Below are 27,884 nucleotides of genomic sequence, written 5' to 3'. Positions count from 1 at the left end.
ATTATTATTAATATTATAAAAAAAACTCAGAATAACTGAAAAAAAGTTTTAACTTGAGAAGAACCAAACTAATCGATGGAATCAAACTAATCGTTGGAACTAAACTAATCGATGGAATCAAACTAATCGATAGAATCAAAGACAATTATTGAACAAATAGAGAGAGAGTGGTGGCTGAGTAGTAAGGCGCTTGGTTATAAAACCGGAGGTTTCAGGTTCGAAACTAGTAAATGCAGCAGTACCACCCTCTGTGAAATAGCGAGTATCTTGCTAGATATGTTTAAGGCCTCTAAGATGTATGCAAGTACTTTGTCACCTCTTCTTCAACCGAAATCACAATATTATTGTTACTTACTAAAATAGCACTCAAGGGTACCAACAAGAATACTCTCACGCTCTCACCCCCCCCCCCCCTTTTTTTTGTGGAAGTTTCTCCTTCCCCCCTCTCTTCCCTCTTGCAAGACCCGGGAACCTCCCCCCCCCCCTCCCCAATTTGATAAGCGCTGTTCTATATTAACTGCATGTCTATGTCATATTAAATTAATTAGTAGTTCAAATAATCTATTTATCTATCTCTAAAGACATCTCAAGTGACTCCAGAGGTGACTCCAGAAGTGACTCCAGAAGCTCCAATCCTCAAGCTTCCTACAGCCAAGATGAACAGCATTCTCCTGCTCGCCATCCTCGTCTTAATGTCTGTATACGCCTTCTCAGTATCCGAGGCCCAATTTACCTTCGGTGGGGATAGCGAGAGTATCAGGAGAGTAGCCTGCTTTCAGTGCCTCCTCAGCAACGGTACCAGCCCAGACGTCTGCATCCTTTGTTCTGCTGCATCTTTGATTGTGGATGATTAAAATGTGGACTCAAACTAACGAGCTAAGATTAATAATAATCTTAACATTTGAAGTCCTGCACACACAAGAAGACAGGACATTGAACTGACATGATTATCTGCAAATCTAGAGGTGTGTACAATGACAATGAATTTTTATAATCATGAATAGCTATATTTCACTGAAATGTGAGAAAATTTTCAAGTAAATGTATTTTTTTTTTACGTATTTTGTATGTATAAATCTGCTACATACTGTCTGATAATTGGTTTAATGAATGTAAATAGAGAATAATAAATAAAGTCAAAAAAATATCTTGTCTTTAGATGTCTGTGTAGTATCTATGTTTATTGTTTATCTTTCAAGTATCTTTAGTTTTACGTAAGGGGAAGCGTGGTCGAGATGCTAAAAGCGCTTGAACTTGGCTTGGCTTGGCTACCTATGAAGGGGGCTCGAGGTTCGGGCAGAGTTGTGTTTACCGAGCGCCTAAAGGCAGCACGGAAAACAAACTCCTAGATACCCCCCCTCCCCCCGCCCCCTCCACCACTGGTCCATAGAATAGATTGGACCAAAAGCGCTCTGAGCATGCTATAAGCATGAAAGTAGCGCTATATTATAGCTATATTTTTTTTTAAGGGGAGACGATGACGCCTCCTACACTACTCCTGATAACTTGGACATTTAAAAAATAAGCTGATACTTGAACATGTTGCAGATGAAAATAAACTAGATCTAGTTGTTTTTTTGTTTCACTACCAGAGCCGGAAACCAAAAAATTTCCAAGAACATTTATAATTCCATTCTGTAACAATGTCTGCATAGATTTTATGTTCTCTTTTCAACGCCCGTACGTTGAATCATTTTTTTTTATTCTATCCGACAGTAAAAAGGAATTATTTTAATTTCTTATATTTATCTACTCAAAGTTCAACACTCACCATCGTATAGGGCCTACTGTTGGGGGATTCCAAAATAATTTTCCGCAATATGGGACTTATACTAATTCTACAACATTAGCGTTGAATGGACCTCATTCACCAATCGTAAACAAACAACATTTAACCACGTGATAATATTGATAAAAACAATGGAAAAAAAACTGTCACGTGACAGCCTGTGTGTATTACCTAATTTGTATTGAAGATATAGAGAACCAAGTGGCTAAATGTTGCTTGTTTATGATTGATGAATGAGGTCAATTGAGAATTTTCGACGCTCGCTTCCAACTAACAAAACATAAACTGTAAGATCTAGGATTAGACATAAAACTCTAACCTCGTGGTTTCGTATAAATTTTCCAAACTAAACTCTATTAGTAGTAAAAAATTGAATGGCTGGCTTTTCTGGTGTATAGACAAATTGATGTGTTGATTTGCTATATGTTTTTTTAAAAGGTATATAAAACATTTTTCTGTAATTTTTAACCCTGAAGAGTGACATTGTCAAAGCACTTCCGTTTAAAGCTCATTCTTGTTTAGTTGGCGGCATTGATGCACAGTCTAGCGTCCTTGACATTTTAAAAAGTTTATCGTGAAAAAAATCCCAAATAGAACTAGATCAATACATGTTTTATGGAAAATAAACGTAATTTTTGAATAGTACAATTTTAAAGTGCTCCTTTTGACAGTGACTGAATTGGCTCGCTGGCAACTAGTTTTTCATAATTCACCAATGTGCGGCTCAGATGTGAATAAGTTTGTACTCTAACAACTATAAAAAGACTGTCATTTTACTGACACAAGTCGATCGATGACCACTATCAGCCTAACTGGACATCTGCTCGTAAACAGTTCATTGACTTCAACAAAATTTCGAAAGAACTTAGAAACGATTCATAGATCAAGATCTACTAGAAAAACAAATTGACTAGCTGTGAAAATCAAAACTTGTAATGGTTGGAATGACTAAGACTGACAATGAAAATGCATAAGCAGGGGCGTAGCTACAAATTTGCCATCATTTGGCTTGACCTCTTTGGAGGGCCATGCATTTTGCGTAATATTTAATATTAATATAATAATTAAAAAAAAATAATTTTTAAACATGATCTATGAAAAATTTATTCCATTGCCAACAATTGAAAAACAAACAAAAAACTAAATTTAAAAAAATTCAAAATTAACTTACATTCAATGACATCTTATGATTCCTTAATATGTGTGTACTTCACTTGTTATTTCTATATCTTATACAATTATACAATTCCATTAAATGTTGAGATTTTCTTTTAACTACTAGGTGTGCATTCAATGTTTGTAATGAGATTATGTTTATAGTCTCTGTGGTTAAACTTAGAATTGAGTAAATGTTAAACATAATCAGCCTTTTTTTTCTCTTTTATATATTATTACTACTAAACTTAGGCAAAATTTATGTAGGTAGTTTAACATTCTGGAATTGTATTCCCTTGTATGACTATACCATGATGATATACATATATATTGTTACGAATCTCACTATCCAGGCTCTCTGCAAACTGCACCATACACCACCAACTTAAAGAACTTGACAAGTCAGGGCTCCAAAATAACGTAAAGGTTTAATGTCCATAAATAACAGCCAATACTGTACAATTGGCAGCACGTAGAACAGTACAAATAGCTCTGCGATAACAAATATCTCTCCGATAACACCGTTCCGCCGTATCAAGTCTTGCCCTGGCCTCTCCGTCTCGTTCCGGGCTTGCACTGGGTTCAACAGTTCGGGACTGACTTCACACACTTGGGCTCGTTGTGTCGGACTCGATCACAGACCAAGATCAAGACGCCGTTCGTCTCAACTGTACTTGACAGTACTCCGCACTGAACCGTCGTAATGCTCCGTACAGGACCACACCGTTGAACTGTGCTGTAGTCGACCGTGTTCTGAACTCCTGTCGTGAACCCGCTTTCTGAACCGTCTTGACTGCGTCGCCTCCGCTCTTATATAGGGTCCCTACTGGCCTTCTCGAACCGGACAGAACGCCGCTCGACGTTTCTAGGTGGTCAGATGACTACAACTCTCGTGACGCTCCTGAGCTCTTGTTCACGACGGCGATCTTTCCCGAACTGTCCTGTTGACACTCGACTCGGCTGACCGTCTTAGCTTGTCACGGTTGACCGCTCGTCTAGCGCTGGCCTGGGGCGATTTGCGTCGGCTGACTACACACACACCACTACCCCTCTCTGTGCCACCACCAAGTTTATAACAATATGAATGTTATTAAACGAGTCTTTAAGACATACTACATACAGCGCAACAAGAGTCATTTTAGTTACACCATTTCAATAGGTCAACACTAGAGAAATATCATTCACACAATGAATAAACATACACACATTTCGTCAAATTTATAATTTTCAATTCTATAATTTAAAAAATAATAATAAACATAATATTAATTTTTTTTTATTTCAATGTTGTTTCTTTTTAACATCCATTACATATTTTAATATTTAAGAATAAAAATAAATTGAAGAAACCTGTTTCACAACGTTTTCATACACAGTATAACATTGTTGGGGGGGGGGGGGGGGTATATACACCATCAGTTAGTGATTTAAAAAAAAAATAAAAAAAAAAAATAAAAAAAAAATTTACAAAAAAAAAATATTTACAAAAAAAAAAAAATATTAAAAAAAAAAAAACATTTAAAAAAAAAATGTTTAAAAAACAAATTAAAAAAAAAATACAAAAAATATTTAAAAAAAAAATATTAAAAAAAAATATAAAAAAAAAAATTAAAAAAAAAAAAAATTTTTTTTTTTTAAAGTAAAAAAAAAAATATTAAAAAAAAAATTAAAAAAAAAAATATTTACAAAAAAAAAATTTTGAAAAAAAAAATATAAAAAAAAATATTTAAAAATAAATATTAAATAAAAAAAATATTAAAAAAAAAAAATATTTACAAAAAAAAAATTAAAAAAAAAATATTTACAAAAAAAAAAATATTAAAAAAAAAAATATTTAAAAAAAATTTTTTAAAAATATTTAAAAAAAATTAAAAAAAAAATTATTTTTTTTTAAATTTAAAAAAATATTAAAAAAGAAAAAAATTAAAAAAATATATACAAAAAAAATATACAAAAAAAATATTTAAAAAAAAATATTTAAAAAAAAAATATTAAAAAAAATATTTCAAAAAATATTAAAAAGAAAAATTAAACAAAAAAAAAAACATTAAAAAAAATATTTAAAAAAAAAATAAAAAAAAAAATAAAAATAAAAAAACTATAAAAAACATTAAATAAAATAAAAAAAAAATAATAAAAAAAAAATTTAAAAAATTTTAAAAAAAAATGTAGATAGGGGAAACAAGCTAATAATCAGCCTACGACTCAATAAAAGCTGTAAACCTTTAGATCAATTAAAACATACAAGCATTCACTGATTTTAGTTTCCTGAATGGCCAAATCATCATTATGAAAATACATTTCTTTTATAAGTTGTTTTGATTCAATAAGAAGTTACAATTTTAACATGTGCGTTGACAATCACGTATCACTGTTCAGTAAAAGCGAAGTAAGTTTTGCTGAATTGCATTGAGTTACTTGGAATTTAATTGCACAATAAAATATTGAGATGTTGAACATTATGTAGCACAATCTTTGGTTGTTGTGTATTTTTAAGAGCTTGAAAACTTAGCTATTATAACAAAATGTCTTTACCAACATGCTTTTTAAGAAAAAAAAAAGTAAAAAATAATACTCATAATTCTCCAGATTGTTAACTTTTCTTCTGATCAATAGGGTCTGTCCTTACTTTCATTCCTCCAGGTTGAGTAGCTTCTCTGTCAATGCCACGTCTGCCAATACTTAGCTCTTTCTTCCAAGGTGCTGAATTTAAGTACGGTAATATTATTATTGGGTAGCTGGCAGCAGCAATGACACCTACAAATGTTGAAATAACCATGATTGATCTGAAGTTTTCTCTTACAGAATTCATTTTGCGTAATATTTAGTTTTTTTTTTGTTTTTTTTTTAAGGAAACCTCAGAATTTGCGCTATTCAATTTTAGCTTTACCATCATAGGAATCCTTGGGCCTTAGGCCTCTTTTCTTTGCCTCTTTTTTTGGGCTTTATGTGCCTCTTTTATGGGCCATCTTGCCTCTTTTGTGGGCTTTTTTTTTTAAATATGTTTTTATTTGTAAGTTCTCATAATTCGCAAGTATTAAATCATAAATAATCCATTATTTTTCTAAATGTAAACTCTAAGTGATTAGGATCAAACACCTTATTATTATGTAGACATTTGAGCCAGCTAGCCCAAACAAGATTCCTGTATTCGGAAACAATAATCAAGTTTGAGTTATGTGTCATTTTATTTTTTAGTTTTGGAAGCTTGTTTAAAATAAAAGACAAGTTAACATCTACATTGTTGCTACAGTTTGCTTCTAATAAGTCCCTTACAGTACTTCTAACTTGAAGGAATAATGGACATTCCAAATACATATGTTTCTCATTATCAGCATTTTCAAGATGGCATAATATACATTCACGGTCATTTGCCCGTTTTCTAAACATAGGGGTCATCCCAAAGATAAGTCTATAACTTATCTCTCTAGCTTTTGGTGGGATATGTTTGCTGTGTAGGTTTATGAATATGTTCTTGATTTTTGTCACCCCAAGAACTCTCCCCCACTTAATCCTATTCACTAGGCTTTCATGTAAAAGCTTTTTAAGTGTTGTGTATGATTCTTTGGTTTTGTTGTGTATTAAATGCTCATTACCAGGTAAAATTCTTGAAATAGATCTGTAAAATGGATGAGTGACTGTACCAAAATAGTGAGGAGTATCATTGTGTATTGGAAGAAGACTACTTAATCTTAAACAATAATAGTAAATTGTCAAGGGAAAGTTGGTTGGGTTTCTAACTACCTGACCTACAAATTTTAGCCTTAGCGAATGTATTTTTGTTTTAACATCTTGCAAGTTTATCCCCCCATCCTCTTTGTTTTGAATGAGTGTAGTGTGCTTAATGCTCCTAATAGTGTTTTTAAATATAAAGCTTCTAATTAACTTGTTCAGCTTGTTTATGAATTTAGGAGGTGGCTCTGTAATGTTAGCTAAATAGACAATCTTTGGAATGATCAAACTATTTATCAATACAGCTCTACCAAATATTGTAGAACCTGTGTGCTGATAAAGTTTAATCAAGTTTGAGGCTTTGACAAAAATATTCTCCCACTGGTCTTTACAATAGAACAAAGGATTACAGGTATAGACAATACCACAAATCTTGATTTTATCTACAATTCTGAAAGCGCAATTCTCTTTGAATTTCCATTTCCCTAGTCCCATTACAGAGGATTTATTTATATTTATCTTTGAACCACTAGCTTCTCCGAAAAGAGTAAATTTCTTTAGTATATTCTCAATATCTTGCTCTGAAGATGGAAAAAAGGTTGTATCCTCCGCATAGGCTTTGACTTTGATGGTTGAGAAGGAGCGACCCGGTATATTTATCCCAATAATAGAGGGGTCGGATCTTACAGATTCCAAGAAGGGTTCCAAGCAAAGGATATACAAGAAGGGGGATAAGGGACAGCCCTGTCTGACAGACCTTTGTATGAGGATACTCCTACTGAGAGAATGATTAATTATCAATCTACTTGTTGCATTGGTATAGACAAGCTTTATATATCTGATTAACAGGGAACTTATTTTACATTTCTCAAGCACATTGAACAGGAAGCTATGGCTCATTTTTATTAAGAACTATGAATTCAGACAGGATATACAGATTTTTGTTTCAGGAAAACAAATTGATTAAATGTGAAAATCAAAAGAGGTAATATTTTGACTGAATAAGACTGAAAATGAAAATGCACCAGAAGCATCTCATATAGCATGCTTGACACCTCACCAGAAATTAGAATTTAATTTACCAATACTGTGCCGATTTAAAAAAAAAGGTCTCGCAGTTCTGTGACCCAGTTTCATCAAAGTCATTATGTCTTTTTTTCTCTTCATGTTTATATTGCACTTCATTATATTATTATTATTATTATTATTAAAATAATCAGCATTTCTCATTTAGTAAAATCACTAAACTTAGAGACACTTCAGGACAGAAGAATAAAAATTAAATTAGATTTAATACATAAAACACTGAACCATAACTTACAAATAGAAAAACAAAACCTAATAAAAAATACTTAGAAAGACACAAATATAGAGGCACATTTCTTATTCCATACGCTAGAACAAACTCGTACAAGTGCTCCTTCTTCCCTAGTGCCATTAGAGAATGGAATGGGTTGTCTGAATCAGCCAGGAAAACCACCAACTTAGCAGAGTTTTAAGTCATTGATTAATTTGCATACTAGATTGACACATCAAATGCATAGGGCGTAGTTATCTAATTTTTTGTGAAGTAACGTCTGTGATACATAAGATAGGATAATCTGTAATATATAAGATAAGATAAGCTGTATACCAAGTAACAATTAAAGAGTACTTTTTTTCTCTTCTCTCGTCCCAAACGGCCAAATGTATGTCTAATGTGTCAGAAGAGGCCTTAGCGGTGCGCGTGGGCCTGGGAGGGTGTGCCATTACAGTTATATCAGCCATACAGTCATATCAGTCATACCAGTCATACAGTTATAACAGACATATCAGTCATACAGACATATCAGTCATATCAATCATACAGTCATACTAATAATACAATCATATCAATCATATCAGTCACACAGTCATATCAATCATATCAGTCATAAAAGCATATCAGTCATAAAAGCATATCAGTAATACAGTCATACAGTTATATCAGTCATACAGTCATATCAGTCATGCAGACATATCAGTCATACAGTCATATGAGTCACACAGACATATCAGTCATATGTCATGCAGTCATATCAGTCATAGTCATATCAGGGTCGCGAATATAAGTACGATGGGCGGATTGTGGCAAAAGATTCTCTTTCATGGCGCGTGGCCTGGGGAGTTCGCCTTACTCGCCACCCCCCCCCCCCCATATGACGTTACTTCAAAAAGATGTTTACGTCCTAAGAGTGTTCCTAGGTCAATCTAGACTCTAGACATGCATGTTGCCCAAGTCTACCAAATCACTGGTTTTCCTGGCTGGCTCAGGCAACCCGTTTCCATGATTAATTCAAGATAATTGATGCAATTTCACACTATAATAGATCTTGACTTATCCGTCACCTGTAGAGAAAAAAAACCCAGCAACAACTGAAAGTATAAGTTGGTGATGTTGATTAAGGTCAATCATAAACAGACACGTACTCGCGCATGCATCATAATCGAGATATAATCATCCTGCCATTAAAATTTTAATAGGATATACATAACATCAAGTTAGCACGAATGAGCTTTTTTTTTTTTTTTTTTTTTTTTGATATTTTTAAAGACAATCTTTTTTTTTACTTTATTTTATCTATGTAAGAAATATTCGACATAATACAATGTATACACATTTATTATATGCAAATACATGTTTCAAAATTTGAATATTTAGAATTTTTAAGCACATTTCTAATATGGTCTACTTCAAAATAGTGAGGAATTTCCGTGCTGCCTTTAGCCGCCTAATAAACACAATTCCACATGAGTCGCGAACATATCGAGCTCCGTTATAGGTAGCCAAGCCAAGTTGAGCGTAGTTTGTCCCATTATAAGCTTTTCTTGAATTATTTTTACAGAGGGCAAAAAACGATAAAGATCACCAATAAATAGTGTGTGCTCAACTCATATTAATATTCCAACAGATTAGTTATATCTAAACTAAAGTCATGTGTATATAAATTTGCAATGAACATATAATTATTTAATCAAACCCATCTCCCAGTTTTCAGTTATTCTTTTTGCGAAGATTATTTTGTTAACAAAAATTATAATTTTATTATTATTTTACCAAGATTAAAAGTAACACTTAGTTACACTGTCAAGAATAGATACATGTTATTGTACACTTGTCTCCCTTGTGTAGTTCTTGATTATACATCAATATTTCTATTTCTTATACACGTAGGATAGGAAATGCGCGGGCACGTTGCCCTGCCTCATCGTGGCGCCCGCGTGGAAACGGCCATAAGAGGAATGGACCTCATTCACCAATCGTAAACAAACAACATTTAGTCACGTGATCTTACTGATAAAACAAATGGAAAAACTGTCACGTGACAACCATCATGAATTAAACATGAGATCCTAAATTATATAGAAGATATAGAGCGCCACGTGGCTAAATGTTGTTTGTTTACGATTGGTGAATGAGGTCCATTGGCTAGGCAAAATGGGTAGCAAAACATGACTCCCGTGGGGATGCCCACGGGTAGACGAGAGTCAACCCATAGCACGGGCGGGGTTGTAAAAAAGTCCCCACGAACACGTCACACATCCATGCGCTGTTCCTCAAAGGGACCGTTACATCAATGGCGGTTCCCACACAGCTAGCTTGGTACAACGAAGGAAAATGACGGTGGCTCCCGGTGCCCTCGGCCTTCGGCCATGTGCAGCCAAGCATGCGTCGGGGCCAAAGGCATTGGAAACAGCAATGTTTTACTAGGCATTGACTCGGGTCCCTCTCAAACAGAACTGTGTTCCCACAGGTTTGTTTTTTTTTACTGTTCGGCTGGACGACCAAACAGGTTTTTTTTCAAACTTAGAGCTCGAAGAGCCTTCGGCTCAGCTCTTAGACATCAACAAGGATAGGAAATGAATACAGAAGAAAAAGTCAGTGATTAGAAAAAAAGTTGATTTGCAGAGGTTCTCAAACTTTTTATGTTCTGGGACCCCCGAAGCAGTCTCACTTGACTGCCCAAATCGCATTTATTTAAAGCCGCAGACTCCGTCCCCATTTCCACTATAGTCTTGCTTTTTTTTCAGACGTCTGCTCACGTTTTCAATCTGTATCCCTAATCTAATGGTTACAAGGGGGGCGCGGTGGCTGAGTGGTTAAGCGCTTGGCTTCCGAACCTGTGGTCCTGATTTCGAACCTCGGTGAAGATCGAGATTTTGAATTCCGGAATTTGTAGGGCAGCCCCGAGTTTACCCAGCTCTAATGGATACCTGACTTTAGTTGGGGAAAGTAAAGGCGGTTGGTCGTTGTGCTGGCCACATGACACCCTGCTCGTTAACCGTTGGCCAAAATAAACAGATGACCTTAACATCATCTGCCCTATAGATCACAAGATCTGAAAAGGGTACTTTACACAAGATCTGAAAAGGGTACTTACTTTTTTTTTTACAAGGGCGCGCGAAAAACAATGTAACAAATACGAATTAGCAATGCATTAAGCACTAGGTGGGTGACATTTAAATTAAGGCCTGCGGGTCATATCCGGCCAGTCTTAAATACTGATAAGATAAAATAAGATAAAAAGCGTTATCGTTGTTACTTGTTTGTTATGGGTTTAGGTTGTTTTTTTTTTAAATAGCATAGCACTGTTTTACATGAGAAATATAAATAATGGCGATATTTAACATCAGTTTCTCTTTGCCAGAGCTTATCTAATAAAATACTCAGAAAGACACAAAGATAAAGGCACATTCCTCGTTCCTTATGCTAGGACAAATTTTGTACAAATGCTCCTTCTTCCCTAGTGCTATTAGAGCATGGAATGGGTTGCCTGAGCTAGCCAGGAAAACCAGTGACTTGGCAGAATTTTGGGCATTGGTTAATATGCATGACTGAATGCATGACTGAATGCATGACGCGTAGGACGTAATCATCTTCTTTTTCTTTTTTTTTTTGAAGTAACGTCTGTCTGATCATTACGTCCTAAGCGTGTCCCTAGGTCAATCTAATCATGCGTGTTTAACTCTTTCTCTCCTAACTGACGATACCAACGTTGATTCCACCAGAATGTGATAAATAATTACGAATAGAAAGAGTTAATCAATGACCTAGTACTTCAATGTTGGGTACGAAGTAGTCGATTACAGTCATCTCTGAACTAGTCATCTTTCACCTTCACCTATCCTTTAGTCTGTTGGAGCGTTGGGGCACCAAGCAAGATTCGCAGTCCGTCTTTCTCCATTCCTCTCTGTCTTTAGCCTTGGAAACAAAAGCTTTACTCTATTTCTATTCTTATAGGTTTTTTTCCCATCTTTTCCAAACGATTGTATTGATAACTTTAAAGATATACTTTTATTTTTTAAGGGGAGATAATGCATTTAAAGACAGTTACCTAAAGTTTTTTTTTTGTTATTTCCCTTTGTTTGTGTAGTTGGTTGTGGTTTTAAAAGTTTTAAGCGTCAGGTGTCTTTTTTTTTTTCTCTCTTTTAATTAGTATAGTTTAGCGGTTACTCCGCGACCCCCTTTCTTTTTTTACAACTGCCAACTATGCGGCGACGTCCTACGGAAAAATTATTTTATTTCAAAAGTCCAAGATGACAACCAGGTTTACTGTCATCACTGTCCATGCAACCTGCTCTTCATGTGACACAGTATGTAGATAATTGATTTTCGGAATCGAATTGTAATTTCCATACGGACAATAAATATTATTATTATTATTATGTTAGAAATGAACGAGTAGTCATTCTCTGGCGCTGCCAGGGTCGAGTTTCGCTAAAGAGAAACAAAACTCATCGTAGTCCCTTTAACAGTTTCCACTGAGGAATTTTCTGGTGATGTGGCAGGTCTGCAGCAGTACCGCCCTCTGACAGGCAACGAGGATGTTCCTAGTAATGTTAGAAATGAAAGAGTAGTCATTCTCTGGCGCTGCCAGGGTCGAGTTTCGCTAAAGAGAAACAAAACTCATCGTAGTCCCTTTAACAGTTTCCACTGAGGAATTTTCTGGTGATGTGGCAGGTCTGCAGCAGTACCGCCCTCTGACAGGCAACGAGGATGTTCCTAGTAATGTTAGAAATGAAAGAGTAGTCATTCTCTGGCGCTGCCAGGGTCGAGTTTCGCTAAAGAGAAACAAAACTCATCGTAGTCCCTTTAACAGCTTCCACTGAGGAATTTTCTGGTGATGTGGCAGGTCTGCAGCAGTACCGCCCTCTGACAGGCAACGAAGATGTTCCTAGGAATGTTAAGGGCCTTGAAGGTGTCTGTGAGGTCAGTTGTTATTATCCCCTCGGTTGATATAACAATGGGGTATATTGTTATTTTGGACAATTTCCATAGACGCTTAATCTCCAAGCAGCTTAATTACAAAGTGTTTCCATCTGTGGTTTTGCTTTTTGATTTAAAAAAAATCTGTTTTAATTATTGACGAAGATAAAAAAAAAAAAAAAAACTTTCTAAAACAGTGACCACCATGATGACCATTTCATTTCAGTGTGAAATAGCAAATCATTTTTGGATGCATCCATCCAGATCTAGTGTATGTCTTAAGCATCTAGATCAAGCAATAGAAGATGTAGGCCTATTGGTGAATATTGGATGATTAATAACATAAGAACACCTTTTCTAAATGAATAATATTGATGCATGTAAATCTAGAACTAGGCCTAAATTATAGTCACTGAGCATAGACATTAGAATCTAGATGTAGATCTGAATCTGGATCTATATTCTACATTTATTTTTAGATATAATCATCTAGATATAGAAAAACAGCTTGGCTAGCCTACTTTCAACTACTATTTACTTTGAATCGGTGCATGTCAGTTAGTATTGTAAAAAAAACAAAACAAAAACAACTACATATTTATAATACTAACGGCAATGTCTTTGATCTCGTATATTAAGGATGAGTGCAGTGATTCACATGAACATACAAACCCAGTTGCGACCTACATATTTTCCCCGCATTTCACAAAACGTCATCTAAAGACGGGACGAGTATGGCAGAATTTAAGTCATTGGTTAATATGCATGACTAAATGCATGACGCGTAGGACGTAATCATCTTCTTTTTTGAAGTAACGTCTGTATTATATAAGATAAGATAAGATAAAAACAAAACGTCATCTAAAGACGGGACGAGTATGAAATGTTGGACTTTCTATGACTTGTGTTTCCAGAACATATTTTATTCTCTTTGGACTTGCCAAATTTCTTCATTTCATCTAACTTTCGAGCACTGTAAGACATTCTCTCTAGACCAGCGGTTCTTAACCTTTTATGCTCGGCGACCCCTTTTTTACCCCCCCCCCCCCAACTCTGCCGCGACCCCCCCCCCCACACACACAAATACAGCAATAGACAATAACAATCCATATTTTCGATGGTCTTAGGCGATCCCTGGCAAATCGTCAATCGACCCCCTAGGGCAGCGGTTCTCAACCTTTTAAGCTTGGCGACCCCTTTTACTATCCCCCACTCTGCCGCGACCCCCCCCCCCTCCATAACGTACACAGCAATAGAAGATTACACTAAATAAAATCCATATTTTCCATGGTCTTAGGCGACCCCTCAAGGGGTCGCGACCCACAGGTTGAAAACCCCTGCTCTAGACTGTGACTCTACGATTCCAGTCAAACGACGATCAGCTCTGGTTTCTGTGCATAGGTCAGCGTGTTAAATTCAGTAATATAATATTAATGATTAGAAATCTTCTATATTTTGAATGAGATGGTGGTGTGTTAGTACGATTGATTAGGAAGTGACATTTATTAATAATAAAATACATTGAATAAAGTAAACTAATCTTTTATGGTAATAATTAGGCAATATTAAAAATATGTTAAATCAAATTCATCTTTTTCTGTTTTCAGGAAATTATTTTTATATATTGAATTTGCTCGAACTCCATTTATAAAAGCTCATCTATTTGTATCCAGATTTAAAAAAAAAATTTCAGCAGGCTAAAACAAAATACTATATTTTTTAAAATTGTCTCCCTTAGGCCGTTATTCCTTTCCTTCTTCTGATGCACTCACATAAGAACCTTGAGATAATTCGTGGGTACAGAATCAGTTATAACAGTGATGCCCAAAGTACGGCCCGCGGGCCAGATCCGGCCCGAAATGTGAGTCTATCCGGTCCGCCAAAATGTCGGCACAAAGTGTTGAAAATCCCCCCTTTTTCAAAAAAAAAAATGTAAAAATTTATCTTTACTTAAGTTAGGGGCTTAGGGCCCTCAACATATTTGTTTTATAAAGAAAGTGTGGCTGTTTAAAAACAATAACAACATATAAACAACATTATGAAACAAATATCACGGCATTCTTGGTTTGAGCCGGGAATAAAAGATTGTTAAAATAAGCCTAGAAATAGGAGGATTGATGAGTATATTTACCAAAAAAATTGCTCCGTTGTAAAGCTAGATACAATGTAGCTGATATTTTAAGTAGAGAAATAAAGCCATCTTCTGACTCGGGGGAAAAAAAAGATAAATTTCAAATATCCCATTAATTAATGACGCACAGGATCTACGGGTTTCAGGTCTATATCGTTTTTGTAGGCCTACTTTTTCGTTCATGTGGCCCTCGACACGAGTGTCGGAAATAAAAATGGCCCGCTGGTCGAATTAGGTTGGGCATCACTGAGTTATAACAAACAATCCCCATAAGGTCCATATTGTGGATTAAGTATGTGTCACATTGACATGCTTTTGGTATCGACTTGAGACGGGAAAGAATCTGGAGTGGCTAATCAAGCCACTTCTGCAGCGGCAAAGTTTGCCCCAGTTCGTGCATGCGTCTTTCCTAGGGCTAGCTGACAGGGCAGCTTTCTTTTTCTTTCTCTTGACCAAGGCAGCTTCGCTTCTTTTGCTCTCATCGAGGTTCATAGCAGCACGCACAGTCTGTCTCCATGCACTCCGGTCTTGGGCTATTTCCTCCCACATACTTTCGTTGATGTCAATGGTTCTCATGTCTCGCTTGCAGACATCTCTATAGGTCAGTCTTGGGCGGCCCTTGGGTCTGACTCCCTCCACAAGCTCAGCATGATATAAGATATCTTTAATGGATACTACCATGAGGGTGACATGGCCGAGCCAGCGTAGTCTTCTCTGACCAGGCATCCATCCGTTGTTTCAGCGTAATAAAGAAATCTTGCTTAACTCTTTCTCTCCGTAGTTATTTTTCCACATTCTGACGAATTATTGATTTAGCTCATTACAATGTTATCCCCCTGTTATGATTAAGCTTCAATAACATTTTCGTTTGTTAACAGAAAAATATTGTATTTGGTCTAGAATTAAAAGGGGAATGCTTGCTCTTTTCATATAACACAAAGTATAGTTTATAAAATTAAACATTCATTTAATTAAATGAGGTCAAATCAACGATGGTATCGTCGATTAGGAGAGAACGATCGTTGGTTTGGTAACATTGTGATACACTGTTGAGACAAACTTGACCAGAAATCTCTGAATGGCTGATCTTTGTTTTTAATTAAATTCAGAATCTAGATCAGGGGTTCTCAACCTGTGGGTCGCGACCCCCTTGAGGTGGGGGGGGGTCGATTGACGATTTGCCAGGGGTCGCCAAAGTCCATCGAAAAAGTTTGTTTTTGTCTATTCCTCTATTGCTGTGTGTGTGTGTGCGGGGGGGGGGGGTCGCGGCAGAGTGGGGGATTGTAAAAAGGGGTCGCCGAGCTTAAAAGGTTGAGAACCGCTGATTTAGATGAATTCAAAGTTCATATTGATATCGATTTTTTAGTTGCTGTTCATATTGGCCCGTTTCAAAACGTCCTGGCTGGAGACATGATCCCTCCAGGAGATAAACATTTATGAAAAGAGGAATAGAGGGAAAGTATTTAGAGAAAGAAGAGACTGTGTAGCGAGATAAAGAGAAAGAGAACGAGAGAAAGTAAAGAGAAAGAGAAAGAAGAAGAGAAAGTGATACACTTGTTGCACGGAAGATTCTAAATAGGCCATATTATAAAAGAGTCATATTTTGTTTTAACATAAAAAATAACATATAACACTTTAATCTACTAAGAGCCATCCGCTAAACAATATTCAATAAAGGGAAGTAACCAAATAACTTTTATGACATAGTGTCTTAAAATGACTTCTCTCCCTTTAAAAAACAAAACAAAACATTTTCTTTAGGTTATTTTACATGACTGGTAATAGTGTGACCAAATGTCATCCCCCTGTCATCGGCATTGTTTGCACTATTTTGAAGATACGCTTTAAACATGTAGAGCACTGTAATGAGGAAAACCATCTTTTTTTTTCTTCCAGAATTTTTGCATTTATGTAAGAGTGTTGGCTAGATAAGTTTATTGAGCAGCAACATACGCCAGACATTAACAGCAGTTAGTTTGATTAACTACACTGCTACAATCTCAAAAATCTACTTATAAAAAAAATATATATAAGATATCTACACTATTAATACTTATACAGAAAAGTTTTTAACTTCCACTGGTAGGTACTATTTATCTACGTATGGATGGCTGCCTGGTCGTGCGGTTTGCGCGCTGGCCTGTCGTTCGGATTTGTCGAGGGTTCAAACCCTGCCCGCTCCAATCCCCCGTCGTCCTGCGGGAGGTTTGGACTAGGAAGTAAACTATCTTCAACTCTGAAGGAACATCCGAATTATGTCAAACATTTTACAAACAAGCTTACATAATGGAAACAAAAAACAAACAAAAACTTAATTATTTTATAAGTAGATCTAGGTGTAGAATATAGATCTGTACACAATCATTCTCCGCTTGGGTAAACTATCTATCTCTGTCATCAATGTAGCCTTTAGATGATACTTATCTTACTAGAAATATCTAGATCTAGAAAGTCTAGATCTACTTATTAATTTACACTTTATACATAATAATTAAAAAATATTACTTACTTATAACATTATTATTTCGTTTAATTGTTTACAAAACACTCTCAGTGACTACATCGAAAGTGATACGCAAACTAAGACCCGCGGGCAGAGGGTAACATATGGCTAGTAAAAACATATAATATACTCATCGACTATCTTGTATGCATGTGAATCATGGACTCTAACTGCAGAATCAGAGATTAGTATCATATAGAAAGAAGATGCTACGGAAAGACTAAGACTAAGACTGCTTTATTGATCCTTACGGAAATTTGTTGTGATTACAAGGACTCTTTTTCTCATATAAAGACAACACAACAGAAAAATACACATAAATACAACAGACAACATAAAGAGTTCATTCAGCGACTACACACAGGTATCTTGGTGCATTTCATGTTCCCTGATCAATGAGTGGCGGTGATAGAGTCTGACCGAGTGAGGTACGAACGAGTTTTTGTACCGCTCTGTTCTTGTTTTGATTGACAGCAGTCGCCCACTTCGCGACGACCTGACGTAGTTTTTGATGGAGCGGGTGGCCGTTGTCTTCCAAGTTTTTTTCGATTTTTCTTCGGCACTTTTGTTCAAAACGTTCCTTTAAATGTGGTCATGTTGTGAGTGTAATTTTTGATGCTTTTTTTATGATGTTTTCTAGACGTCGCAACAGTTTAGATTCTAAGTCTTACAAAGAACACAACACACTTGCAATTGACACACAATAATGATCTTCTATAGGGCAGATCTTTCTGTGGCCCACGGTTTACGAAGGTGTGATGTGTCCAGCACAATGACCAACATCCTTTACTTTCATGACGTCAAATTAATGGAGTATTTCCCAATCTTTTTCTTTAAAGAACACTTGGCACTTTGGGAGAATTTAGTGAAACACTTTGTTCCAAAGGCTTTTTATCATTTCCTATTTGATTAAGTAAAACAATAAAAATGGTCAAACCATATTCTAGATGTAACATTAGTGTTTATTTTCAAGGATTAAACTAATAAAATTTGGATATAGACAATGTGGGAAAAAGAGGATTTAATGTTATTGATAATATTGTGCCATTAAAGAGCATAGATTCTTGACATCAGGCATGATACATGTATTTGGTGTGGCGTCAAGCCTGTTTCTGGTTTTCGTTTGTTGTACATATTTCATTTGATCTTTTAGAGTTGAAGGTGATCTACAACCCTCCCGTTGGACGAAACGATATCACTACTATTGTTGCGACAGTTTGACATTCTTTCTGTTTCACCAGATAAAAAAAGAAATTCTTGGGACGGTCTTTTCAAGATCACAAAAAATGTCATCTTCTGCATCAAGTCTTCTTCTGTATTTAACTACACTTGATAACTCACAGGCTGGAAAACCCATGTTACCCAAAAATATATTATTGACAATGAAAGATGAAGGCGCAATACAGACGAATGGATGCAAACACCAGATCCAGATTTGTGTTACTGATATTAAAATGAAATCATTTTTCGCTGCTTCTCTATTAATGAGTTCTATAAACTCTTTCTGTCTCCGCGTTATCTTCAACTTTGACTGTGAATGGACTTCTGACAAGTGCAAGCGGTGTCAGATTTGAAAAGAAGGATGAAATTTCGTCAGCAAGCATTCACAAAATGTTCTTTCACAAATAATCAATTCGTTGATCAGGTTCAGTGAGAGTAGATACATTTGGCAACATGGAAATACTATTTTCGTGACAGTTTGTTTATCAATTTGAAATTTCATTTGGAAGGATCGGATCATTTCCAGGCAAATTAAGGCATGTTGTATTTGGTCCTTGTATTGAAGTTGTTTGCTTTTTGTAATTCTTGGTCTGTGTCTTCGTTACTATTATTCGACAGTGCAAGCGGTGTCAGATTTGACCTGGACTTCAAGGCTAAAAATCTATCTAGTCACACGCGTATTACAAGCTCTCGTTTTCTCTTAGTGCTACTATCTGTCATCATTTAACTCAAGGGCTTCTTTATTACAAAGCTTATATCTTATCTTATCCTTCTTCTTACAAAGCTTATATCTTATCTTATCCTTCTTCTTACAAAGCTTATATCTTATCTTATCCTTCTGATTACAAAGCTTATATCTTATCTTATTCTTCTGATTACAAAGCTTATATCTTATCTTATCCTTCTGATTACAAAGCTTATATCTTATCTTATCCTTCTGATTACAAAGCTTATATCTTATCTTATCCTTCTGATTACAAAGCTTATATCTTATCTTATCCTTCTTATTACAAAGCTTATATCTTATCTTATCTTATCTTGTCTTATCTTATCTGTCTGTCTGGCCAAAAGTTTGTACACGTTGTTTCACCGAAACCCAACCTCGGATCAAACAGAAATTTTGCATAATTATTTCTTTGACCTGACAACACAAGAATCCTAGGTAATTAATTATTTTGTTTGTTATCTCGAATTGTACTTGACTGAAATGCTGTTATAAGATGAATTAGTCCCTTTTATAGATATTCGTCTGAGGCTTAGTAAACACAAACATGAGAAACAAACTATAGATAACTAAACAATCTTCCATGTTCATAGACTCTATTATATTACCTTCGCTAGCAGAGTGGTTACCGAGTTGGCTTTTAGAAGCCTGAGAAGGCTTTAGTCCGCAAGTTCGAATTCAGGTCTTTCCCTTTTAAAAAAAATACATTAAAAAAAAGCAATCATCCAGATACCCCGTTCTTTCTACCCCTTTCCTACTGGTCCAGACATGTGATAGAATCATAGCGTATTGAGAAATCTAAAAGCATGGAAATGCGCTAAACAAAAAACAATTGGTAAAAAAAAAAATTCTTATTACGCAGATTTATTGTTGTTAGTCTAGATCTTTAACAAATTTAGTTGCATGACTGATCGAAACTAATTGATACACTTAATATAAGCTTTGTTTGTTGTTGTTTTTTTTTTTCAAATTTATTGGGGACATTTTGTCGGTATGTTATTCCAGGAACCCTTCTCAGCCATCGCTTTTGAGCCACGTCTATTCTTGTTTTCAACCTTTAGGCATGTCTTTCACGTCTCGCTGGCATACGTGGCAGTTTGGACGAAGATTGTATTGAGGAAGTAGATCTTGGTCTCTAAGGCTAATTGATTATTTTTTGACCACATTGGCCGCAGTTTTTGGAAGACGGCTCCTGCTCGACCTATTCGACACTCACCATCGTGATGTGCAACTTCACCGCTTGTGAACACGGTGACTAAATAGGTGAAACTTTTCTATTCGTTCAAGCTATGGATGCCCAAATGTTGTCTGAGGTTCTGGTTGATCTGTAGCCAATCGAGGCCATTCGTCACCGAAGGTCTTAACACTAAACTGCGACGCTACAATCTGTGGGCTGTTTTAGACCAATACATCGTTGAAACGCCGTACAGACCTGTGATGAAGATAATCTACTTCCTAAACCAAACCTCCCGCAGGACGACGGGTGATGGCAGCGGGCAAGGATTGAACCCGGGACCATCGAGACGACTGAACGACAATTCAAAGCGCATACAGTACGAACAGGAAGCCATCCACTGACACTAGAAGCGAGCGCTTCTAAACAAAGTCTGACAAAATAAGTTTCACTCCAACGTCATATAATGTTACAAGTTGAAATAAGAGAAACATGACTCCTTATGAGTCAGAGATCATGATAATCTTAGTCTCATATCTATGAAATCGGATCATTTGAGAATCTCTGAATTGTAATATACGAAGAAAAAAAAAGATGAATGTGCGTTAAATCAGCGATGAAACAGACCCATCAGCCCGCCTGGTTAACTCCAAGCTTCGAGTTCATTGCCCCAAATAACTCGAGATATTATCTGTCTGATTATTACACTTCTTTCGTTCCCAGACACACACACACATACACACGATCAATCTAATGTTGTTTTTAAGATCATTTCGGGGGTTGGAGAGTTCAGTCTGTGAAAATTAGCTTTTCAATTACTTTGAGATGAAATTTTAATGACGTCATCTGACCAGATAAAGCGCTAATCTGATTTTTTTGTTTTTTACTCCTTGACGTAGTGTGCACTTCTGTCACTCTAGATAACACATCAAGATAATAGTACTAATAATAATAATAAAATAATAATAAAATAATAATAATAAAAAAAATAATAAAAAATAATAATAATAAAATAATAATAATAATAAAATAATAATAAAAATAAAATAATAATAATAAAAAAATAATAATAATAAAATAATAATAATAATAAAAAATAATAATAATATAATAATAATAATAATAAAATAATAATAAAATAATAATAAAAATAATAAAGTAATAATAATAATAAAATAATAATAATAATGGTGGTTTGGACGACGTAGGGCATGAGATTCGCCAATGGGAAGAAAAAACACTTTACGGATAATTCCAGGCTTTATTAGATGGGGACAACATTGACAAGACTGCTTCCTTTACATAGCTGAAAGCAGGTCATCTCTACCCTGAAACAGAAGGCTTTGTTACAGCAATACAGGACAGAGTAATCAGGACAAAAAATTACGAGAAGCATATCCTGAAACTCAATGTTGACGACAAATGCTGAAAATGTGGCAATGTGGGTGAGTCGATTGAACACATAATGGCAGGATGTTCAGCTCTATCCGAATCTGCCTACCTAGGTCGCCATAACCAAGTTGCAAAGCTAATAAACCAGCACTTGGCTTTGACACACAATTTGATCGGTAAGGATACTACTCCTGATTATAACTACTCGCCACAAGAGGTTCTCGAGTCTACCGATCACCTGATGTACGTGGATAGACCTATTTTGACCGACAAAACGTCTGCAATATCCATATCAGCAACTAGACTCCACGGTGACCTTCTAACCACTGAGAAAAAAAACGTAAGCTCAAACTCTATGGCCACATCTCAAAGGCCTCAGGGCTCGCAAAGACCTTCCTAATGGGACAGTACCAGGAAGAAGAATAGGAAGACAGTGTAAGTAACGGGAAGACAGCATCAAATAATGGATAGGCTTGTCATTGAATGAAATTCCAACCAAGGCAAAGAACAGGGAGGAATGGAGAAAGACGGTTGACAGATCTTGTGTGGTGCTCCAACGGTTCAACAGACTAAGGGATGGGTGAAGGTGAATATCGAACACTAATTCACCACCCAATTCCACTGTAACAACTAGATGAAAATCAGATTAAAAGCTTTGACAATTTGTTTCCAATGCAACCTGTAGATCTAGATCCTTATCATTTGTATTTCAATATCAAAATCATAATGACATAAAATAAAGAAAATGAAAAAGTCGTATGTACATAGAAACGGCAAGCTTGAAAAACAAAACAGTTTATTGTGAGGTTTGGGTTTAAACCTAGGTCATCAGACTAGTTCGATCAAGTCCTTAATGTCCTTAATGTCCTTGTCTTTCCTTTGTTGTTTACATGTCACTGTCTTACTGCCTGGCCTCCCCCTACACCATCGCTATCTTTCTTTCTCCCTCTTTATCACACACACACACACATACATAGGTCGACCTTCTACTGCTCATCGTACCACTCTCTTTTCTTCTCTCTCTCTCTCTCTCCTCTCTCTGTATCTGTCTCACTCCCTTCTTTCTTTCCTCTCTCACTCTCCCATTGTCCCTCCTCACTTCTCTGACCCTTTTCCCACTCACGTGCCTAAAAAAATTCCCGACTCTCCTTATCAACACGCATTCAGCGCCCCCCCCCCTTTCGCCCTCCGCGGCCATCGTGTTTTCTCCTACTCACCAACGAGGGTTCCCCTCCCTCCCTCCCTTCCCCCCGGCCAACCCTCCCGCGGCATTGACAAACTTTTGTCAAACTGTGGTTGCCTTGATGGAGCTGGCGGCGCGAAAACCTTAAAGAACTCTTGGCATAGAGCTCACTGTCACAGAGTGGACCCAACAGAGGGCTAACTAGACTTTAGGCAGTGTGGACCCAACAGAGGGCTAACTAGACTTAAGACCCTCAGTTGTCTGTTTGATATTTCTGTATGGGAAGATTACTTCGTTGACCTAGCTCTTACTTTGACCTAATGTGTTGCTTATATTACTGGAGCTATACTATTAAATATTACCTGATATATATGTAGTAAATGTAGAGTTTATATACATATACAGTATGTTTTGGATCTATGTATAAGAGACATTCTCAAGCATGTATACTAAACAGTTGGAGATTGTACACTGAATCTAAGTGAGTTAGAAATTCAGTTATTTTTGTTCGCTACTGTCTTATGTACTGGAGTAGAAGAGAGGAAATTTGTTTCTGGACTTAAGTCAAACATTTAGTGGAATATTTAGAAGGTAAGAATTTTTTTTTACGTTCGTAATTTATAATGTTATGTGTGTGTGTGTGTGTGTGTGCGTGTGTGTGCGTGTCTGTAAGTGTGGGTGTGTGTGGGTGTCTCTGTGTGTATGGGTGCGTGTAATGCGTGTGTGTAGGTGCGTGTGTGTAGGTGTGGGTGCGTGTGGGTGGGTGTCTGTGTGTGTGTGTAGATGTGTGGGTGCGTGTGTGTAGGTGTGTGTTTTTTCCAAACTGAGTGAAAAAAAAAAAGTAATGAGATAGAAGAAGAGTGAGTACAAGGGAGAGAACGTGGGAGTGAGAGAGAGAGAGAGAGAGTGAGAGATAAAGAGACAGTGAGATAGAGAGAGTGGGAGAAAGTGAGAGATAAAGAGACAGTGAGATAGAGAGAGTGGGAGAAAGTGAGAGATAAAGAGACAGTGAGATAGAGTGGGAGAAAGTGAGAGATAAAGAGACAGTGAGATAGAGAGAGTGGGAGAAAGAGAGTGGAAGATAAAGCAGGAGAGTGTGAGAGACTGGATGCGGGAGAGACTGAAAAAGAAAAAGATAAGATAAGAGAGTGTGGGGGAGAGTGGCAGTAGATAAAGTTAGAAGAGAGAGATTAACAGAGAATGGGAGAGATAGAGATGGACAGAGCAGCTGAGTATGTGAAGAAAGAGAGAGAGAGACGATGGTCGAGTGGTCGAGAGAGTTCAGTGTGAACTAAAATTGAATGAAATCTTACATTAACAAATAATAATACTAAATTTACAAAAAAGACCTAAAACTAAAATATTTTCTTTGCATTAATATTATTCTATTAAGTTCCTTAAGTTCATAAATCCTCTTCACCTGATACACGTTTCTTGTTGTCATAAACTCTGGGAACATTCCATTAGCCATGCTTGGCCTCGTTCCTCATTGCAGCCGGGACAACAATATTGGCATAATTTGCAGATTATTTATGACACATTTCTTTGAGGAATTACCCCGAAACCAAGACAAAAAGTCTATGTTCCAGCTTCATCTTCACCTCTCCTTTAGTTTATTGGACCGTTGGGGCACCACACAAGATCTGTCAAGCGTCTTTCTCCACTACCCTCATTCCTTTGCCTTGGCTAGAACCTCAATGACAGGTCCGTCGCTTTGATTGTAAATACTGTTTAGGTACTTTAGGATCGCCGAAGATAAAGCTAACAGTAACTGAAAGGTTGATTTAGTAACGTGTAATTTGCAACGAATAACTAAAAATAGTACCGCCCCCCCCCTCCCCGGATCCACAAGTGTGTTAGTGTTACTATGACAATACATTCTTGTTCAGGGTAGAGATGTGGGGGCCTTCAAATTTGATTAATACAACTTTCGTTACATCGTGAGATGAGCAGGGGCGTCTCCTCCTCCAATGCCACTTCATTTGCATCATTAACAACCAATCGTAAAACTCTTCCTACTGTTACCATAGAAACACACAAACACGCACATATAGACACACGCTGCATAAAAATAATCGAATTGACACAAGAATTGGTCCCTTTAGCAATCAAACACCTTTAGTAAAATCACTCAACTTAGAGACACTTCAAGTAACTTCAAAGACAAGAATATTAAAATGTAAAGTAGCAATTAAACATAAAACACTAAACCATAATTTACAAACACACAAAAAAAAAACATAACCTAATAAATTACACGGAAAGACATTCAGACTAATAAACATTTCCTGTTCCATCATATGGAGGTATAAACTTCTAAAATAAGTGCTACTGTTTTTGTTTGTTTTACATGTTTCGGATGTCCCTTCAGAGTTGAAGATAGTTTACTTTCCTAGTCCAAACCTCCCGCAGGACGACGGGGGATGGGAGCGGGCAGGGTTTGAACCCTCGACCGTTGATAAATCCTAGCGACGGTCCAGCGCGCAAACCGCACGACCAGGCAGCCATCCTGCTTCTCTAGTGCTATTAGAGAAAAGAAAAGGTTGTCTCAGTCAGCCAGGAAAACCAACGACCTAGCAGATTTTAAGTCACGGATTAACATGCATGACTAGATTGACATAGGAACACGCGCAGGATGTAATCATCTTCTTTTTTGAAGTCACGTCTGTATTTTAGAGGATACGCAATCATTGAACAAAATGTAGCTTACTGTTGTAAATTTCATATTTCATGTTAAAGAGAAACTTATTTTCGAATGTATATCTTGTGTGCTATTGTACAAATTGTTGCTCTAATTGTGTATTAATATTAGTAATGCACAATTGTAAAAGAAATTTCCTCACGGAAAATGAAGATTCTTCTTTTTTTTCCTCCTCGTAACCATATTTTCTATTTTCGTTCCGTTAATAAAAAGCTTGTTTTTTCCACACATGGTTATTTCTGTTTTCACTCACAACTCCCACAGTAATGTCAGGGGGGACAAATCATCGGATCGTCTAGAGTTGTTGGTAATGATGGGACGATTTATTTCCCCTGATTTCTCCACCCTTACCATAACAACTAGGGCAGGAAAATAAACAAAAATAATAGCTATGGATTTTCAAAGTTCACTTATGTGTGACATATCACGTGACATAGAGGAACTGAAGGGCATGTAACGCCAACGTGAAAGGAACACGACCAGCTCTTTATACAAAGGCTTGCTACTAGATCACATTTCATTCAAGTGATGTTCTCGCAGGAGGGGCCCGTTACCCACCTAGGTGAAGGAAAACTCTGAATTCAAACCTCTGCTGACGTGCAGCTATTCCATGATATGGGAAGCGTGGTCGAAAGACCAAGTGCGCTTGAACTTGCCTTGGCTACCTAGAAGGGGGCTCGAGGTTCGAGCACCTAAAGGTAGCACGGAAAACCAACTCCTAGATACCCCCCCCCCCCGACCGTTCCTTTGTACACATTGGATTCGTGGACGGGGTGCTGCTTGCACATTTTTAACAATGATCATAAATTTATTTGTCATTGTGCTTTTTTCTTTTGCAGTAAACACGCACTTGAAAATCCAAAAGATATTCATTTAATTTATGAGATCTTTAAGCTTTCAGGTCGCTTGCATACTATACGGACGTATTACCGTCATGACCTAATGTATATTCTTCCATGCTCTTCTTCACACTTTCATCGGTCGGAAAAAAAAAACCAAACAAACCTGTGTAGTGTGCAAGTAGTCTTAGGTCTTAGACATTTTATTGCTAAGGTATAAAACCTACGATTATCTGTTGTTGCAATAAACGGATACCTCTAAAAGTCGCCTGCTGGAATGTCCGCACACTGAAGCACAGCAACCAAAAGAAAATTCGCTGCCACGGGCGGATAATGGATAATGCTTCCCCTGGATGTGGCGAAATATGTAGGTCACAGCTGGGGTTGCGTAGCCACGGTAAATACTGCATTCCTTATTAAAGGGAAACTCCGATATTTTTTTTAAATTTGAGCTATTGACATATTTAAATTCTGCGTAAAAAGTTGTAATAGTAAATATTTTACCATTTTGTATTTAAATGCTTAGAAACATTTATATTTAATAAATTAGACAGTAAATTCTTGACATCTAAAAAAAAAACGGGGTTCTATGAGATTTTGTTTTAAGCTAGTTCATACGTCACTTTCCTCAACAATACTGAAAGAGAAACTAGATTTGACCAATCGTATCGCTTCATTCTTACAGTAGCAGTTAGGCTGTTAGGCTTAGTGACGTCCAAGTCCAGAGCTATGATACAGTTATATATATGGCTCCTTTTGTCTCGAAAGGCAATGGATGCGCCCAATTGAGTCACTGGTTTTGGCTTAATCTTGAGACGGGGAAGAATCTGGTGTGGCTAATCAAGCCAATTCTAGAACGGCACACTTTGCCACAATTCGTACATGTGTATGCCTCTGATTTAGGGCTAGCGGACAGGGCAGCTTTCTTTTTTTCCCTCTTGATTAAGGCCGCTTCAATTCTTTTGTTCTCAGCAAGGGTTGTCCCAGCACGCACAGTCTGTCTCCATGCACTCCGGTCTTTGGCTATGTTTTCCCACATACTTTCGCTGATGCCTGAGGCTCTCATGTCTCGCTTGCAGACATCTCTATATGTTAGTCTTGGGCGGCCCTTGGGTCTGACTCCTTCCACAAGCTCAGCATATAAGATATCTTTCGGGATTCTACCATCTGGCAT

General features: G+C 36.7%; 1 protein-coding gene across 4 annotated transcripts in view; it reads left to right on the top strand.

Moving 5' to 3' along the window:
- The window catches only part of LOC106055879 (short transient receptor potential channel 7-like), a 141,328-nt gene that overhangs the window by 16,860 nt on the left and 96,584 nt on the right, over positions 1-27,884 (top strand). For 2 of the 4 annotated variants that reach the window (XM_056008498.1, XM_056008496.1), the window contains exon 1: positions 23,236-23,761. The exons of 1 other annotated variant lie outside the window; for it this stretch is intronic. The gene's annotated coding sequence lies outside the window, so the exon portion shown is untranslated. Of the gene's footprint in view, positions 1-23,233; positions 23,762-27,884 lie in introns of those variants that run through there. One more of the 4 variants, XR_008774432.1, reaches the window with a different exon arrangement.

The sequence above is a fragment of the Biomphalaria glabrata genome, chromosome 13 (assembly GCF_947242115.1).
Source record: "Biomphalaria glabrata chromosome 13, xgBioGlab47.1, whole genome shotgun sequence".
NCBI lineage: Eukaryota > Metazoa > Mollusca > Gastropoda > Planorbidae > Biomphalaria > Biomphalaria glabrata.
The sequence above is the reverse complement of the archived record's forward strand: the minus strand, read 5'-3'. Positions and strand labels throughout refer to the sequence as shown.